This window comes from Oratosquilla oratoria, chromosome 10 (assembly GCF_046742065.1).
Source record: "Oratosquilla oratoria isolate Oo_2021 chromosome 10, ASM4674206v1, whole genome shotgun sequence".
In the NCBI taxonomy this organism is placed as follows: Eukaryota; Metazoa; Arthropoda; class Malacostraca; order Stomatopoda; family Squillidae; genus Oratosquilla; species Oratosquilla oratoria.
Genome location: NC_134786.1, coordinates 49,835,378 through 49,851,491, shown reverse-complemented (window position 1 = coordinate 49,851,491; position 16,114 = coordinate 49,835,378). Strand labels below are relative to the sequence as shown.

Genomic DNA, 16,114 nt, shown 5'->3' with positions numbered 1-16,114 from the left:
TCTAGAAATGCACAATCAGCCCATCCATCTCTTTCTTGTATTATATCTATTAGCCTTGAATAGAAACATATTAAATTGGTGACGCATGATCGCCCTTGTCTGAATCCAAATTGCCTTGGATTTAGTACGTTGTTTTTTTCCAAGTATTTTACCCATCTACTTTTGATAATTCTTTCACATATTTTTGCTATTGTACTTGTTAGAGAGACTGGTCTATAGTTGGTAGGTTCTTCTTTATTTCCTCCTTTATATATAGGTACTATATTTGCTTTTTTCCAATCTTCTGGAACTTTTCCTTCTTTTAAGGAACTGCTTATTATGCTATGTATTTTGTCTGCCAGTTCATTCCTGCATTCTTTCAGAATCCAGTTTGCTATTTCATCTGGCCCATGCGATTTTCTGACATCAAAATTACCCAAGTGTGTCAATATTTCATTCTTTGTTACTTCTATTTCTTCCATAGGGGGGACTTTTTCCTTCCACTCAATCTCTTCAGGTTGTATATTTTCCCTTGTAAACACTGATTTAAAATGTTTGTTCATAATTTCTGCCATTTCCATTTCCTCAGTGTATTCAACTCCTCCTTGTCTTAATTTCTCCAAGTCTTGTTTGTTTTTCAGTTTATTGTTTACAAATCTGTAGAATAGTTTTGGTTGATCTTTACACTTTTCTATAACATCTTTTTCATATTTTCTTTTTTCCTCTCTGCACTTTTGTACATATTCATTTCTATAACCAGTATATATTTTCCATTTTTCAGGTCTTCTGTCTTTTTTCCATCTGGTCCAGGCTTTGTCTCTTTTGTCTTTTAACTCCCTACAACTTTTGTTGTACCAGCATTTTACATATTCTTTTTCTTGTTTTTGTCTTGGGACATACTTTTCCACTCCTTTTTTGTAAATTTTTGTCAAGATATTCCATTTCTCTTCCACTGATGTTTCTTCTTTGTATATTTCTTCCCAGTTTTCTTGTTGGAAGAATTCTCTTATTTGATCAAAGTTTGTTTTTTCATACATCATTCTTCCTTTTCTATATTGTTCATTTCTTTTGATATATTTTTCTTCATTAAGTTCCAGTTCAATCAATATGTGGTCACTTTTACCTATTGGTGTTTTATATTCAATCTTGTCCACTATTCTAGGTTCAGATGTAATTATTAAGTCTAGCCTCGATGGTTCTTCTTCATTTCTATACCTAGTGTTCTCTTGTATCCATTGTGTCATTGAATGGTCAGTAATCATCTCAAGTAGAGCATTTCCCCATGAGTCATCACCACTCTTTACTGTCATTTCTTCCCAGCAGATTTCTTTGCAATTAAAGTCGCCCATCATAACTATTCTTCCTCCGTCTTCCATTATTTTAGTTAATGCTATCTTTGTGTCCTCTAACATACTTTTATGTTCACTCTCCTCCCATGAGGCTGTTTTCGGAGGCACATAATTGATCACAAATTTTCTGCTCTTCTTATCTCGGTCTTCCAATTCTATCATAATCATCTCTACTGTATTCTTTCCATATATGACACCTTTCACGTTTATATCCTTCTTAGTCAGGAACATAACTCCACCCCCTTGTTTTTTCTCTCTGTTTCTAATCCAATAATTGTATGTATCATGTCCTACACTGTTGGGTGGTAGTGGGCCTTTTAATTTTGTTTCTACAATTCCCATTATGTCCGGTTCTTTTTCTTTCAAATAATCATTCAGTTCATTCAATCCTGTTATCAATCCATCTATATTTGTGTAAGACACTCTTAGTTTTCTGCCACTTCCATTGTGTTCTCTGTTTCCCTTATGTTTTTCTTTAGTATGTCGAACTGCTTTATTTTCATGTTCACTACTCTCCAATAGAATCTCTCTTTCTCTGACTCCGTTCTTTCCTCGTTTTTTGCCTTAGCTTCAATTCTTTTCTTCTTTTCTGCCTCTCTTTCCTCCTTATTCATTTCTCTTTTTATCCATACCTTTTTATATTGATCATTTGTTGCTAGTTTCCCCGTCTTGGATAGAATTTTCTCTGCCGTTGTTTGTGACCTGAATTTAATCTTAATTGGTCTGGTCTTATCTGTACTATATTTTCCTAGTCTGAATTTTTCCTCAATTTCCTTTATAATTTCTGGTTCATCTTCCTGGACTAATTTTAATAAACTGCTTACTCTTTCATTTTCCTCCTTGATTCTTGCGGTTCTATCTGGGTTATGTTTCTCTTCCATTCCTAATATAATTATACATTTCTTTTTGTCAGCTAATTCTCTTACTATATTCTCCTTCTGTCTCATCACTTTAATAACTGAGTCTTCATTATGTTCTTTCAATTGCTGTTTGACTATGTCAGTGAATGAAACCTTATTCCCTTCTTGAGTTATTCTCCAATTTTTAACTTCTGTAGCTATTTTCTCTCTATTTTCATTACTATTCTTCTTCAATTTCTCATTCTCCTCCTTTACATTTCCTAACTGTCTTTTTAGGTCCTCTATTTCTTCAGTTAAGTTTCTGTTAGCCTTCTCTAGTTGTTCCACCCTTTCAATTCTCTGGAAAATGGAGTCTACATTACCTAACTTACGTTCCAAGTCCTCGATCACCTTATCAACTCTCTCCTCTAGTCTTATCAGTCGGGGGGGGGGGTTGTGTCCCCCCCACCCTCTTTAAATCCCTGGAACATATTCTCGTCACTTTCTTCTGTATTGCTCCTCTCTATACTTCTAATCTTTACATTTTTATTAGACATTTGATCCTCGCTAAGTCTTTTGTTTACCTTCCGCTTGTCTGGCTGGGCAAAGTCTACTCCCTCCTCATTTCCTTCCATTTCCCTCAGTAATCCCTCCCCTTTTCCTCTTTCCCTACGTTCCCACTACTCCACGAGCAATTTCCCCCCCACCCTGCAAAAACACTAGGCACTTCTCTTTGCGTTGGGATCCACAGACTTCACTTTTCTTCAGAACGTCTTCTAAGCCGTCCATTCGTTGAAGTGTGTGTGTGTGTGTGTGTGTGTGTATTTACCTAGTTTTTACCTAGTTGTATTTTACGGGAAGGGGAGCTATGCTCGTGGGGTCCCGTCTTCATATCTCATTTTATCTAAACTATTTTTAAATTCATGTATTGTTTTTGCACACACCACTTTCTCATCTAACTTGTTCCAACTGTCTATTGCTCTGTGAGGAAAGCTGTTCTTTTTAAAATCTCTTCTATAGCTGTCTTTTTTTATTTTCTTTCCGTGTCCTCTTGTATTTCTGTCATCCCATTTTATCAGATTCTCTCTATCAGTAATTTCTATGCCTTTCATGATTCTGTAAATAGCTATCAAATCTCCTCTCTCTCTTCTTTGCTCTAGTGTCTGTAGTTTAAGTTTTTGTAGTCTCTCTTCATATGATAGTTTTGAGAGTGTTGGTGCCAGTTTTGTAATTGCTCTTTGTATTCTTTCAAGTTTTTTTATACATTTTTTTGTACTTGGTGACCATATCGTTGCTGCATATTCCAATCTTGGTCTTATCAGGGTGATTAGGATTTTCCTCACCATTTCTTCATCCAGGTATGTAAATGCCACTTTGATTGTTCTTATTAAATTATAAGTTTCTCCAAAAATCTTATTTATATGTTTCTCAGGTGACATATTATTCATAACAATGACTCCCAGGTCCTTTTCATTTTCTACTTTTTTTATTCCTTCTTTTCCCAAATTATATGATCCTGTTATTCTGTTTTTGCTTTTTCCAAATTCCATTATACTACACTTTTTTGTATTGAACTCCATCTCCCACTTCCTACTCCATTCCTGTATTTTATTTAGATCTCTCTGTAGTGATTCACAATCTTCTTCAGTTTTCACTCTTTTCAGTAATTTTGCATCATCTGCAAAGAAGCTCATATAGCTTTCAATTCCTTCATCCATATCATTAATATATATAGCAAACATTATTGGGGCCAGAACTGTTCCCTGCGGGACACCGCTTATTACTTCATTCCATTTTGAGTGCTGATCTCTTATCACTACTCTCATTTTTCTTTCTTGCAAAAAGTCTTCCATCCAATTTAGCAATTTACCTTGTATTCCTCCTTCATATTCTAATTTCTTAAGCAACTTCTTATGTGGTACTTTGTCAAAAGCTTTTTTTAGGTCTAGAAATGCACAATCAGCCCATCCATCTCTTTCTTGTATTATATCTATTAGCCTTGAATAGAAACATATTAAATTGGTGACGCATGATCGTCCTTGTCTGAATCCAAATTGCCTTGGATTTAGTACGTTGTTTTTTTCCAAGTATTTTACCCATCTACTTTTGATAATTCTTTCACATATTTTTGCTATTGTACTTGTTAGAGAGACTGGTCTATAGTTGGTAGGTTCTTCTTTATTTCCTCCTTTATATATAGGTACTATATTTGCTTTTTTCCAATCTTCTGGAACTTTTCCTTCTTTTAAGGAACTGCTTATTATGCTATGTATTTTGTCTGCCAGTTCATTCCTGCATTCTTTCAGAATCCAGTTTGCTATTTCATCTGGCCCATGCGATTTTCTGACATCAAAATTACCCAAGTGTGTCAATATTTCATTCTTTGTTACTTCTATTTCTTCCATAGGGGGGACTTTTTCCTTCCACTCAATCTCTTCAGGTTGTATATTTTCCCTTGTAAACACTGATTTAAAATGTTTGTTCATAATTTCTGCCATTTCCATTTCCTCAGTGTATTCAACTCCTCCTTGTCTTAATTTCTCTAAGTCTTGTTTGTTTTTCAGTTTATTGTTTACAAATCTGTAGAATAGTTTTGGTTGATCTTTACACTTTTCTATAACATCTTTTTCATATTTTCTTTTTTCCTCTCTGCACTTTTGTACATATTCATTTCTATAACCAGTATATATTTTCCATTTTTCAGGTCTTCTGTCTTTTTTCCATCTGTTCCAGGCTTTGTCTCTTTTGTCCTTTAACTCCCTACAACTTTTGTTGTACCAGCATTTTACATATTCTTTTTCTTGTTTTTGTCTTGGGACATACTTTTCCACTCCTTTTTTGTAAATTTTTGTCAAAATATTCCATTTCTCTTCCACTGTTGTTTCTTCTTTGTATATTTCTTCCCAGTTTTCTTGTTGGAAGAATTCTCTTATTTGATCAAAGTTTGTTTTTTCATACATCATTCTTCCTTTTCTATATTGTTCATTTCTTTTGATATATTTTTCTTCATTAAGTTCCAGTTCAATCAATATGTGGTCACTTTTACCTATTGGTGTTTTATATTCAATCTTGTCCACTATTCTAGGTTCAGATGTAATTATTAAGTCTAGCCTCGATGGTTCTTCTTCATTTCTATACCTAGTGTTCTCTTGTATCCATTGTGTCATTGAATGGTCAGTAATCATCTCAAGTAGAGCATTTCCCCATGAGTCATCACCACTCTTTACTGTCATTTCTTCCCAGCAGATTTCTTTGCAATTAAAGTCGCCCATCATAACTATTCTTCCTCCGTCTTCCATTATTTTAGTTAATGCTATCTTTGTGTCCTCTAACATACTTTTATGTTCACTCTCCTCCCATGAGGCTGTTTTCGGAGGCACATAATTGATCACAAATTTTCTGCTCTTCTTATCTCGGTCTTCCACTTCTATCATAATCATCTCTACTGTATTCTTTCCATATATGACACCTTTCACGTTTATATCCTTCTTAGTCAGGAACATAACTCCACCCCCTTGTTTTTTCTCTCTGTTTCTAATCCAATAATTGTATGTATCATGTCCTACACTGTTGGGTGGTAGTGGGCCTTTTAATTTTGTTTCTACAATTCCCATTATGTCCGGTTCTTTTTCTTTCAAATAATCATTCAGTTCATTCAATCCTGTTATCAATCCATCTATATTTGTGTAAGACACTCTTAGTTTTCTGCCACTTCCATTGTATTCTCTGTTTCCCTTATGTTTTTCTTTAGTATGTCGAACTGCTTTATTTTCATGTTCACTACTCTCCAATAGAATCTCTCTTTCTCTGACTCCGTTCTTTCCTCGTTTTTTGCCTTAGCTTCAATTCTTTTCTGCTTTTCTGCCTCTCTTTCCTCCTTATTCATTTCTCTTTTTATCCATACCTTTTTATATTGATCATTTGTTGCTAGTTTCCCTGTCTTGGATAGAATTTTCTCTGCTGTTGTTTGTGACCTGAATTTAATCTTAATTGGTCTGGTCTTATCTGTACTATATTTTCCGAGTCTGAATTTTTCCTCAATTTCCTTTATAATTTCTGGTTCATCTTCCTGGACTAATTTTAATAAACTGCTTACTCTTTCATTTTCCTCCTTGATTCTTGCGGTTCTATCTGGGTTATGTTTCTCTTCCATTCCTAATATAATTATACATTTCTTTTTGTCAGCTAATTCTCTTACTATATTCTCCTTCTGTCTCATCACTTTAATAACTGAGTCTTCATTATGTTCTTTCAATTGCTGTTTGACTATGTCAGTGAATGAAACCTTATTCCCTTCTTGAGTTATTCTCCAATTTTTAGCTTCTGTAGCTATTTTCTCTCTGTTTTCATTACTATTCTTCTTCAATTTCTCATTCTCCTCCTTTACATTTCCTAACTGTCTTTTTAGGTCCTCTATTTCTTCAGTTAAGTTTCTGTTAGCCTTCTCTAGTTGTTCCAACCTTTCAATTCTTTGGAAAATGGAGTCTACGTTACCTAACTTACGCTCCAAGTCCTCGATCACCTTATCAACTCTCTCCTCTAGTCTTATCAGTCGGGGGGGGGGGGGTTGTGTCCCCCCCACCCTCTTTAAATCCCTGGAACATATTCTCGTCACTTTCTTCTGTATTGCTCCTCTCTATACTTCTAATCTTTACATTTTTATTAGACATTTGATCCTCGCTAAGTCTTTTGTTTACCTTCCGCTTGTCTGGCTGGGCAAAGTCTACTCCCTCCTCATTTCCTTCCATTTCCCTCAGTAATCCCTCCCCTTTTCCTCTTTCCCTACGTTCCCACTACTCCACGAGCAATTTCCCCCCCACCCTGCAAAAACACTAGGCACTTCTCTTTGCGTTGGGATCCACAGACTTCACTTTTCTTCAGAACGTCTTCTAAGCCGTCCATTCGTTGAAGTGTGTGTGTGTGTGTGTGTGTGTGTGTGTGTATTTACCTAGTTGTATTTACCTAGTTGTATTTTACGGGAAGGGGAGCTATGCTCGTGGGGTCCCGTCTTCATATCTCATTTTATCTAAACTATTTTTAAATTCATGTATTGTTTTTGCACACACCACTTTCTCATCTAACTTGTTCCAACTGTCTATTACTCTGTGAGGAAAGCTGTTCTTTTTCAAATCTCTTCTATAGCTGTCTTTTTTTATTTTCTTTCCGTGTCCTCTTGTATTTCTGTCATCCCATTTTATCAGATTCTCTCTATCAGTAATTTCTATGCCTTTCATGATTCTGTAAATAGCTATCAAATCTCCTCTCTCTCTTCTTTGCTCTAGTTTCTGTAGTCCAAGTTTTTGTAGTCTCTCTTCATATGATAGTTTTGAGAGTGTTGGTGCCAGTTTTGTAATTGCTCTTTGTATTCTTTCAAGTTTTTTTATACATTTTTTTGTACTTGGTGACCATATTGTTGCTGCATATTCTAATCTTGGTCTTATCAGGGTGATTAGGATTTTCCTCACCATTTCTTCATCCAGGTATGTAAATGCCACTTTGATTGTTCTTATTAAATTATAAGTTTCTCCAAAAATCTTATTTATATGTTTTTCAGGTGACATATTATTCATAACAATGACTCCCAGGTCCTTTTCATTTTCTACTTTTTTTATTCCTTCTTTTCCCAAATTATATGATCCTGTTATTCTGTTTTTGCTTTTTCCAAATTCCATTATACTACACTTTTTTGTATTGAACTCCATCTCCCACTTCTTACTCCATTCCTGTACTTTATTTAGATCTCTCTGTAGTGATTCACAATCTTCTTCAGTTTTCACTCTTTTCAGTAGTTTTGCATCGTCTGCAAAGAAGCTCATATAGCTTTCAATTCCTTCATCCATATCATTAATATATATAGCAAAACACAGGTGAGAAATGTAGTAACACATTTATAAATCACAACTAACACCACAGTCGGACGAAAGAAAGAGTTGCGTAAGCGGAACTATATATTTCGATTGCTACCTGCAATCCTCTTCAGTAGTAGGTACTACTGAAGAGGATTGCAGGTAGCAATCGAAATATATAGTTCCGCTTACGCAACTCTTTCTTTCGTCCGACTGTGGTGTTAGTTGTGATATATAGCAAACATTATTGGGGCCAGAACTGTTCCCTGCGGGACACCGCTTATTACTTCATTCCATTTTGAGTGTTGATTTCTTATCACTACTCTCATTTTTCTTTCTTGCAAGAAGTCTTCCATCCAATTTAGTAATTTACCTTGTATTCCTCCTTCAGATTCTAGTTTCTTAAGCAACTTCTTATGTGGTACTTTGTCAAAAGCTTTTTTTAGGTCTAGAAATGCACAATCAGCCCATCCATCTCTTTCTTGTATTATATCTATTAGCCTTGAATAGAAACATATTAAATTGGTGACGCACGATCGTCCTTGTCTGAATCCAAATTGCCTTGGATTTAGTACGTTATTTTTTTCCAAGTATTTTACCCATCTATTTTTGATAATTCTTTCACAAATTTTTGCTATTGTACTTGTTAGAGAGACTGGTCTATAGTTGGTAGGTTCCTCTTTATTTCCTCCTTTATATATAGGTACTATATTTGCTTTTTTCCAATCTTCTGGAACTTTTCCTTCTTTCAAGGAACTGCTTATTATGCTATGTATTTTGTCTGCCAGTTCATTTCTGCATTCTTTCAGAATCCAGTTTGCTATTTCATCTGGTCCATGTGATTTTCTGACATCAAGATTACTCAATTGTATCAATATTTCATTCTTTGATACTTCTATTTTTTCTATAGGGGGGACTTTCTCTTTCCATTCAATCTCTTCAGGTTGTATGTTCTCCCTTGTAAACACTGATTTAAAATGTTTGTTCATAATTTCCGCCATTTCCATTTCCTCAGTGTATTCAACTCCCCCTTGTCTTAATTTCTCCAAGTCCTGTTTGTTTTTCAGTTTATTGTTTACAAATCTGTAGAATAGTTTTGGTTGATCTTTACATTTTTCTATGACGTCTTTTTCATATTTTCTCTTTTCCTCTCTGCATGTTTGTACATATTCATTTCTATAACTGGTATATATTTTCCATTTTTCAGGTTTTCTGTCTTTTTTCCATCTGGTCCAGGCTTTGTCTCTTTTATCTTTTAACTCTCTACAACTTTTGTTGTACCAGCATTTTACATATTCTTTTTCTTGTTTTTGTCTTGGGACATACTTTTCCACTCCTTTTTTGTAAATTTTTGTCAAAATATTCCATTTCTCTTCCACTGATGTTTCTTCTTTGTATATTTCTTCCCAGTTTTCTTGTTGAAAGAATTCTCTTATTTGATCAAAGTTTGTTTTTTCATACATCATTCTTCCTTTTCTATATTGTTCATTTCTTTTGATATATTTTTCTTCATTAAGTTCCAGTTCAATCAATATGTGGTCACTTTTACCTATTGGTGTTTTATATTCAATCTTGTCCACTATTCTAGGTTCAGATGTAATTAATAAGTCTAGTCTCGATGGTTCTTCTTCATTTCTATACCTAGTGTTCTCCTGTATCCATTGTGTCATTGTGTGGTCAATAATCATCTCAAGTAGAGCGTTTCCCCATGAGTCGTCTCCACCCTTTACTGTCATTTCTTCCCAGCAGATTTCTTTGCAATTAAAGTCGCCCATCATAACTATTCTTCCTCCATCTTCCATTATTTTATTTAATGTTATCTTTGTGTCCTCAAAAACACATTTTTTTGTTCACTCTCCTCCCATGAGGCTGTTTTTGGAGGCACATAATTGATCACAAATTTTCTGCTCTTCTTATCTCTGTCTTCCACTTCTATCATAATCATCTCTACTGTATTCTTTCCATATATGACACCTTTCACGTTTATATCCTTCTTAGTCAGGAACATAACTCCACCCCCTTGTTTTTTCTCTCTGTTTCTAATCCAATAATTGTATGCATCATGTCCTACACTGTTGGGTGGTAGTGGGCCTTTTAATTTTGTTTCTACAATTCCCATTATGTCTGGTTCTTTTTCTTTCAAATAATCATTCAGCTCATTCAATCCTGTTATTAATCCATCTATATTTGTGTAAGACACTCTTAGTTTTCTGTCACTTCCATTGTGTTCTCTGTTTCCCTTATGTTTTTCTTTTGTATGTCGAACTTCCTTAGTTTCATGTTCACTACTCTCCAATAGAATCTCTCTTTCTCTGACTCCGTTCTGTTCTCGTTTTTTGCCTTAGCTTCCAGTCTTTTCTGCTTTTCTTCCTCTCTTTCCTCTTTATTCATTTCCCTTTTTATCCATATCTTTTTGTATTGTTCACTTGTTGCTAGTTTCCCTGTTTTGGATAAGATATTCTCTGCCGTTGTTTGTGACTTGAATTTAATCTTAATTGGTCTGGTCTTGTCTGTGCTATACTTTCCGAGTCTAAATTTCTCTTCGATTTGTTTCATAATTCCTGGTTCATCTTCCTGAACTGATTCTAGTAATTGGCTTACTTTTTCATTTTCCTCTTTGATTCTTGTGGTTCTATCTGGGTTATGTTTCTCTTCCATTCCTAATATAATTATACATTTCTTTTTGTCTGCTAAGTCTCTTACTATATTCTCCTTCTGTCTCATCACTTTAATAACTGAGTTTTCAGTTTGTTCATTCATTTGCTGTCTGATTATGTCAGTGAATGCAACCTTGCTATTTTCTTGAATTTTTTTCCAACCCTCCTTGTTCTCCATATTATTCTCCTTTAAGACTTTATTCTCCTCTTTTACTTCTTTTAACTGTTGTTTTAATTCTTCAATTTCCTTAGTTAAGTTTTTGTTCGCCCTCTCTAGTTCTTCCAATTTTTCAATTCTTCGAATTATACTGTCAACATTACCGAACCTACGCTCCAAGTCCTCGTTCATCTTATCGACCTTCTCTTCTAGTCTTGTCAGTCGGGGGGTGGGGGGGGGGGGGTTTGTGTCCCCCCCCCCCTCTTTAAATCCCTTGAAAATATTCTCATCACTTTCTACTGTATTGCTCCTATCTATACCTCTAATCTTCACATTCCTATTAGACATGTCGTCATCATCCAGCTCGTCTTGCGGTCGCTTGTCCACCTTTCGGCGGCCCGTCAGGGCCAATTCCTCCACCTCCTCATTACCTTCCATTTCCCCAGCAATCCCTCCCCCTCTCCTCTTTCCTTACTTTCCCACTACCCCACGAGCAATTTCCCCCCACCCTGCAAATACAAAAAGGCACTTCTCTTTGCGTTGGGATCCACAATCTGCACTTTTCTTCAGAACGTTCTTCAAGCCGTCCGTTCGTTGAAAGTGTGTGTGTGTGTGTGTGTGTGTGTGTGTGTGTGTGTGTGTGTGCAAAGTCACAATATAGCCCATAGATCGGATCATATGAGCTAAGGAACTTTCATCCAGAAAGGTGATTGTTTCCGATCCCGGGTCCAGCACGTTATCCAAGACCAGAGGTCAGTTAATTAGGCCTACCGCCGCACTGTACATGTAATAAATAAATAAATAGATAAATAAATAAATAAATAAATAAATAAATAAATAAATAAATAAATAAATAAATAAATAAATAAATAAATAAATAAATAAATAAATAAGTAAATAAATAAATAAATAAATAAATAAATAAATAAATAAATAAATAAATAAATAAATAAATAAATAAATAAATAAATAAATAAATAAATAAATAAATAAATAAATAAATAAATAAATAAATAAATAAATAAATAAATAAATAAATAAAAAAGAGATAAAATTATAATTTTTCTAAAAGTTTTTGATGAATATATATGTTTGTGTGAAAGAAGGAAGCTTAAGACAAATGTGGGCAAAAGTAAGGTATGAGACGTACAAGGGGAAAGAGTGGCAACAAGCTGGAAGTTAGTATTAAGGGAGAGAGACTGGAGGAAGTGGATAGTTTTAGATACTTGGGTGCGAATGTGGCAGGAAAGGGAGGATGGGGTTGGAGCTAGAATGTAGATTGAGAGAAGTGAGTAAATGTCTTGGGGGATTAAAAAGTGTAATGAGAAATAAACATTTGGGAATGGATACTAAGTGGAGATTGTATGAAGGAGTGATTGTGTTGACAGCACTGTATGGGGCAGAAAACATGGAACATAAGAGAGGAAGAGAGAAGGGATTGAATGTGTTTGAGATGAAATGTCTGAGAAGTATGCTAGGGGTTACTAGGCTAGATAGAGTGAGAAATGAGGAGGTGAGGAGAACAGGGGTGGAAATAAAGTTGGGAGATAGGGCTGATGAAAGAGTATTAGGATAATTTGGACACCTGGAAAGAATGAATGAAGAAAGATTAGTAAAAGAGACGTGGAAGGCAGAGGTGGAAGGAGTGAATATGAGGGGGCGTCCTAGGATGAGGTGGATGGATGGGGTAAAGGGGGCATTACGAAAGAGAGGAATGTCTGTTGAGGAAGGACGGGAGAGGACAGAAGATAGGGGTGAATGGAGAAGGGTTGTGTATGGATGATGCTGTGATGCATGAGGTGGTGGGGGATGGGGGATGAGGGAGTATGTATGAGAAATAAATTGACGCAGCCCGAAGGGATTTCTCCTCGTATTCTCTTTTTCTGCATGAGGAGAAGGAGAGGGGGGTCGCCGAATTAGTGAAGCGGCCTTGCTGCTGTGGCTGTGCTGCGTCTTGCGACACTGCTTTTGACCCAGGGCAGTGGACAGGATGCAGGGATGACCCGTCATCCAGGAAGTGCCAAGGCAAGAGGGAGGGAAGAGGGTGGAGGGGAGTGGAGTATGTAGGGGTTGGAATGGGTAGGAGTGGTTTCCATGCCTTTTACTTTTTGGCTACCCCCCGTGTAAGGGGGAAAAGCCTTTGGTGTATGTATGTATTTATCGTGTACTATGTATATTAGTAAATAAATATATTTGGTTGTTTTTATTTTCTTGTGTATTTACTGCATTGGACTGAACTAAACGGTTATGCGTCCAGCGGTAGTCATTCATTTATCATGTCCGCTGGAAAAAAAAAAAAAAAAGTTTGATGGTACGACTCACGTAAAAAGTTCGAAGAGGCACATGTTCGGCAGTGGATTCCAAATACTGATTAGTTCAGTTGATTGAATTTTAAAAATCAATTTCGACCCCGCAATAATTGGCTATTGTCCAGCTCTACCAGTAAATATACAATTAGCAGTCTGAAAGCAATAAATATAAGTTTTATGTTTTTTGTTTTCTTATTTCAAGGGACCTCAATAGAAATAAACCCTTTGTTAAGACTTTTTTTTGTTATCCTTAGTATATCATTATAATCTTACCTGCGACTCAGTCTATATTCTTTAATATGTTAATCAATTAATTTGTACTGGTTATTGGCTTGGATTGCTTGTAAAATATTTTATACTGAAATATAAAATGAAAAATTAGTAATACACAAAATACACATTTGTATATGTAGTTAGGAACACATCGTGTCATATAAATAATCTATGCACTTATATTATAATGTACAGCATTACATTATATTATTTGTTATTTTATTAAGTCCATATGGTGCTATATATAAAATAAAACCGTGAACGGTAGAATGTCACATTCTACCGTTCACGGTTTTATTTTATATATAGCACCATATGGACTTAATAAAATAACAAATAATATAATGTAATGCTGTACATTATAATTACACATTCAATGTGTGCCAAAACTAGGGTTTCTGTGACTGTTGTAATCAAAGAAAACGTTGACTATGACGTCACATTGTTTTGATGAGCTCGCAGCTTCCGACCTCCTGTTACTTGTATTCGCATGTTCGATGGCGGGCAGAGAGAATAGAAGTTGCTTAATTGTTTAGCACGTTGAATGGGAAGGGTGTAGCAGAGTCCTCTATTTGTGAGGAGTGAGGTTGTGAGGCTATTTTCAATTATAATCCTTGAAAATAGTGTTTCAGGTAATTAGTTGATGTCATTAATTGTTAAGGATTACTTGATATAAGATATTTATTCAGGATAATTTATCATCATAGTTACTAGTATGGTATAATGGTGTGTAGGCTATTGTTGTAAGAAAGTACAGGTTCGGGTCGTAGTCAAATGTCAAGAAAAAGTAAATAAAAAAATTGTATTACAGGTATCCAAGGTAACGTACTTATTCTCAGTGCTGACAATTACCATTGTACCTGTCAACTTCAGTGGAACTGTGGGCCTACCTAGCTAAACTAAATATTCTGGTGGCAGCCAGAATAAAGAGAGTAATGCAAGACTAATGTGTAGGAGGGGCAAGGAACGTACAAATAGGATATAGAATTTATCTTTAATTACTGACATTTATCACATAAGCATTTGCCAAATTTGAAAGTATCCATGACTTCTAATGTTTCAGGTAAGTTGAGGAAGTCTAGATAACTGGACTGATGAATGCTGGTGTATGGTGAATTTTAGAGTAATAGGCAGATTTCACCATGTAACTGCAGTAAATTGGACACTTATATAGCATAATATCCCAGTTGTGATTGGACAATATCTTTTTCCCTTTGATGAAGTTTTTGGGTGAAGCACAATTAGGTTTCAGAGACAGTCACAGGTTAATTTCAGCCTGAACTTTAAATGATGATTTCTAACATTAAATGGTGGTTTCTAACAAAAATAAGTAAATAATTATCTCCACTCAACCAAGAATGCTGATCACATAACTTCAACAGTCCTAATTTTCTGTCTTATAGTCATTGTTAAAGTTTGACACATTTTGCAACTCAATTGTGTTTCTCAAAACTTGATCAAATGGCCAAATTTTTACCATAATAAGGTAAGGTTGTCATCTCAATTATGTTTTCATTGCAGATGGGTAGTTTCAAAGATTGCAAAATTTATTTTGATATATTCAGAATGGCAGGTTAAGGAAGGGTGTTAAGGGGAATGTCCATCAGGAAAATCACGATTTTTTTTTTTTAAATACGAAATCCTGAAAATATTTCCTCTAAAAGTGTTGCTCATAAGCTATCTCGTGGCTGAGTATGGAAGCTGTATCTTGATTTTTACTATCTAAAAAAAATATAATACAGTACCCCCCCACCCTACTGTGGCTGGGTCGTGTGCGCTGCGTACTGCATATTACGTTTTCAGTTGCTACATATATTTGCTAACAAAAGAAGCTGTGTATTTTGCACAATATTTATGCTTTTGTATGATAAATAATAGCATACAAGCTAATATGTTGACAGATGCTGTGACAGTTGACACAGTATTATGGGAAGGCAATACGTGATTGTGTGAATACTGAACAATGTGTAAAGCTATTATGGCCTCCTACCTGCATTCTGTCAGCACAGATGAGAAGCCATTGCATTCTTACTGTCCTAAGGGAGAAGACTCGTGGTGTTTTTTTCCAGAGAGCACTAGCCAGGCAAGAGGAACCCGAGTCTCACAGAGTCAAGAAGCCGTTCCTGGCGAAGATTCCCACTGAGAAGCGGAAATCCATCCTGGCAATATATCAAGACCTCACCTCTACAGAGCTTTTAGAGAAATGCCTCAAGGGAAGGACACAAAACCAAAATGAAAGCTTCCATGCAAAGATCTGGGCTTTGAGTTCAAAGAGGAAGTTTGCATCAGCAGCTAGAGTTCAATTCTGTGCTCAAGTTGCAGTTCTGAACCACATCTTTGGTTATGAACTTGCATATATGCCATCAGCAAGAGGGACAACAACCAGTGATGCTATAAAACAGCTTAGGATGGCAGATAAAGATCGTCTGTCGCCAAAGATGCATCGCGCCAAGAAAAGGAAAAGTGCAATATAACCCTGGTGAATACTAACTGGATTCATCATATAAACCTGTAATTAATCAAAAGCTGGCAACAAAGAGTAGGGTTGTGCCTATGATACCCTTTCAACACCATAACATCCTAAATGATGAAAGGGGACCAGTAACCATGAACAAAAAAAATATGACGCTCATTCCTGAAAAACTTGATTTTTGCACATTTAACTTGATTCATATCCAAAACGCCTTCACTGATTTTTAACTGCA

General features: G+C 35.5%; 1 protein-coding gene across 2 annotated transcripts in view; it reads left to right on the top strand.

The window, feature by feature from the left end:
• Window positions 1-13,850: 13,850 nt before the first annotated feature.
• Window positions 13,851-16,114, top strand: part of drosha (ribonuclease 3 drosha) — a 76,879-nt gene continuing 74,615 nt past the window's right edge. Inside the window, exon 1 of one of the 2 annotated variants that reach the window (XM_076191757.1) lies at window positions 13,851-14,041. The gene's annotated coding sequence lies outside the window, so the exon portion shown is untranslated. Of the gene's footprint in view, window positions 14,042-14,281; window positions 14,473-16,114 lie in introns of those variants that run through there. The other variant, XM_076191758.1, reaches the window with a different exon arrangement.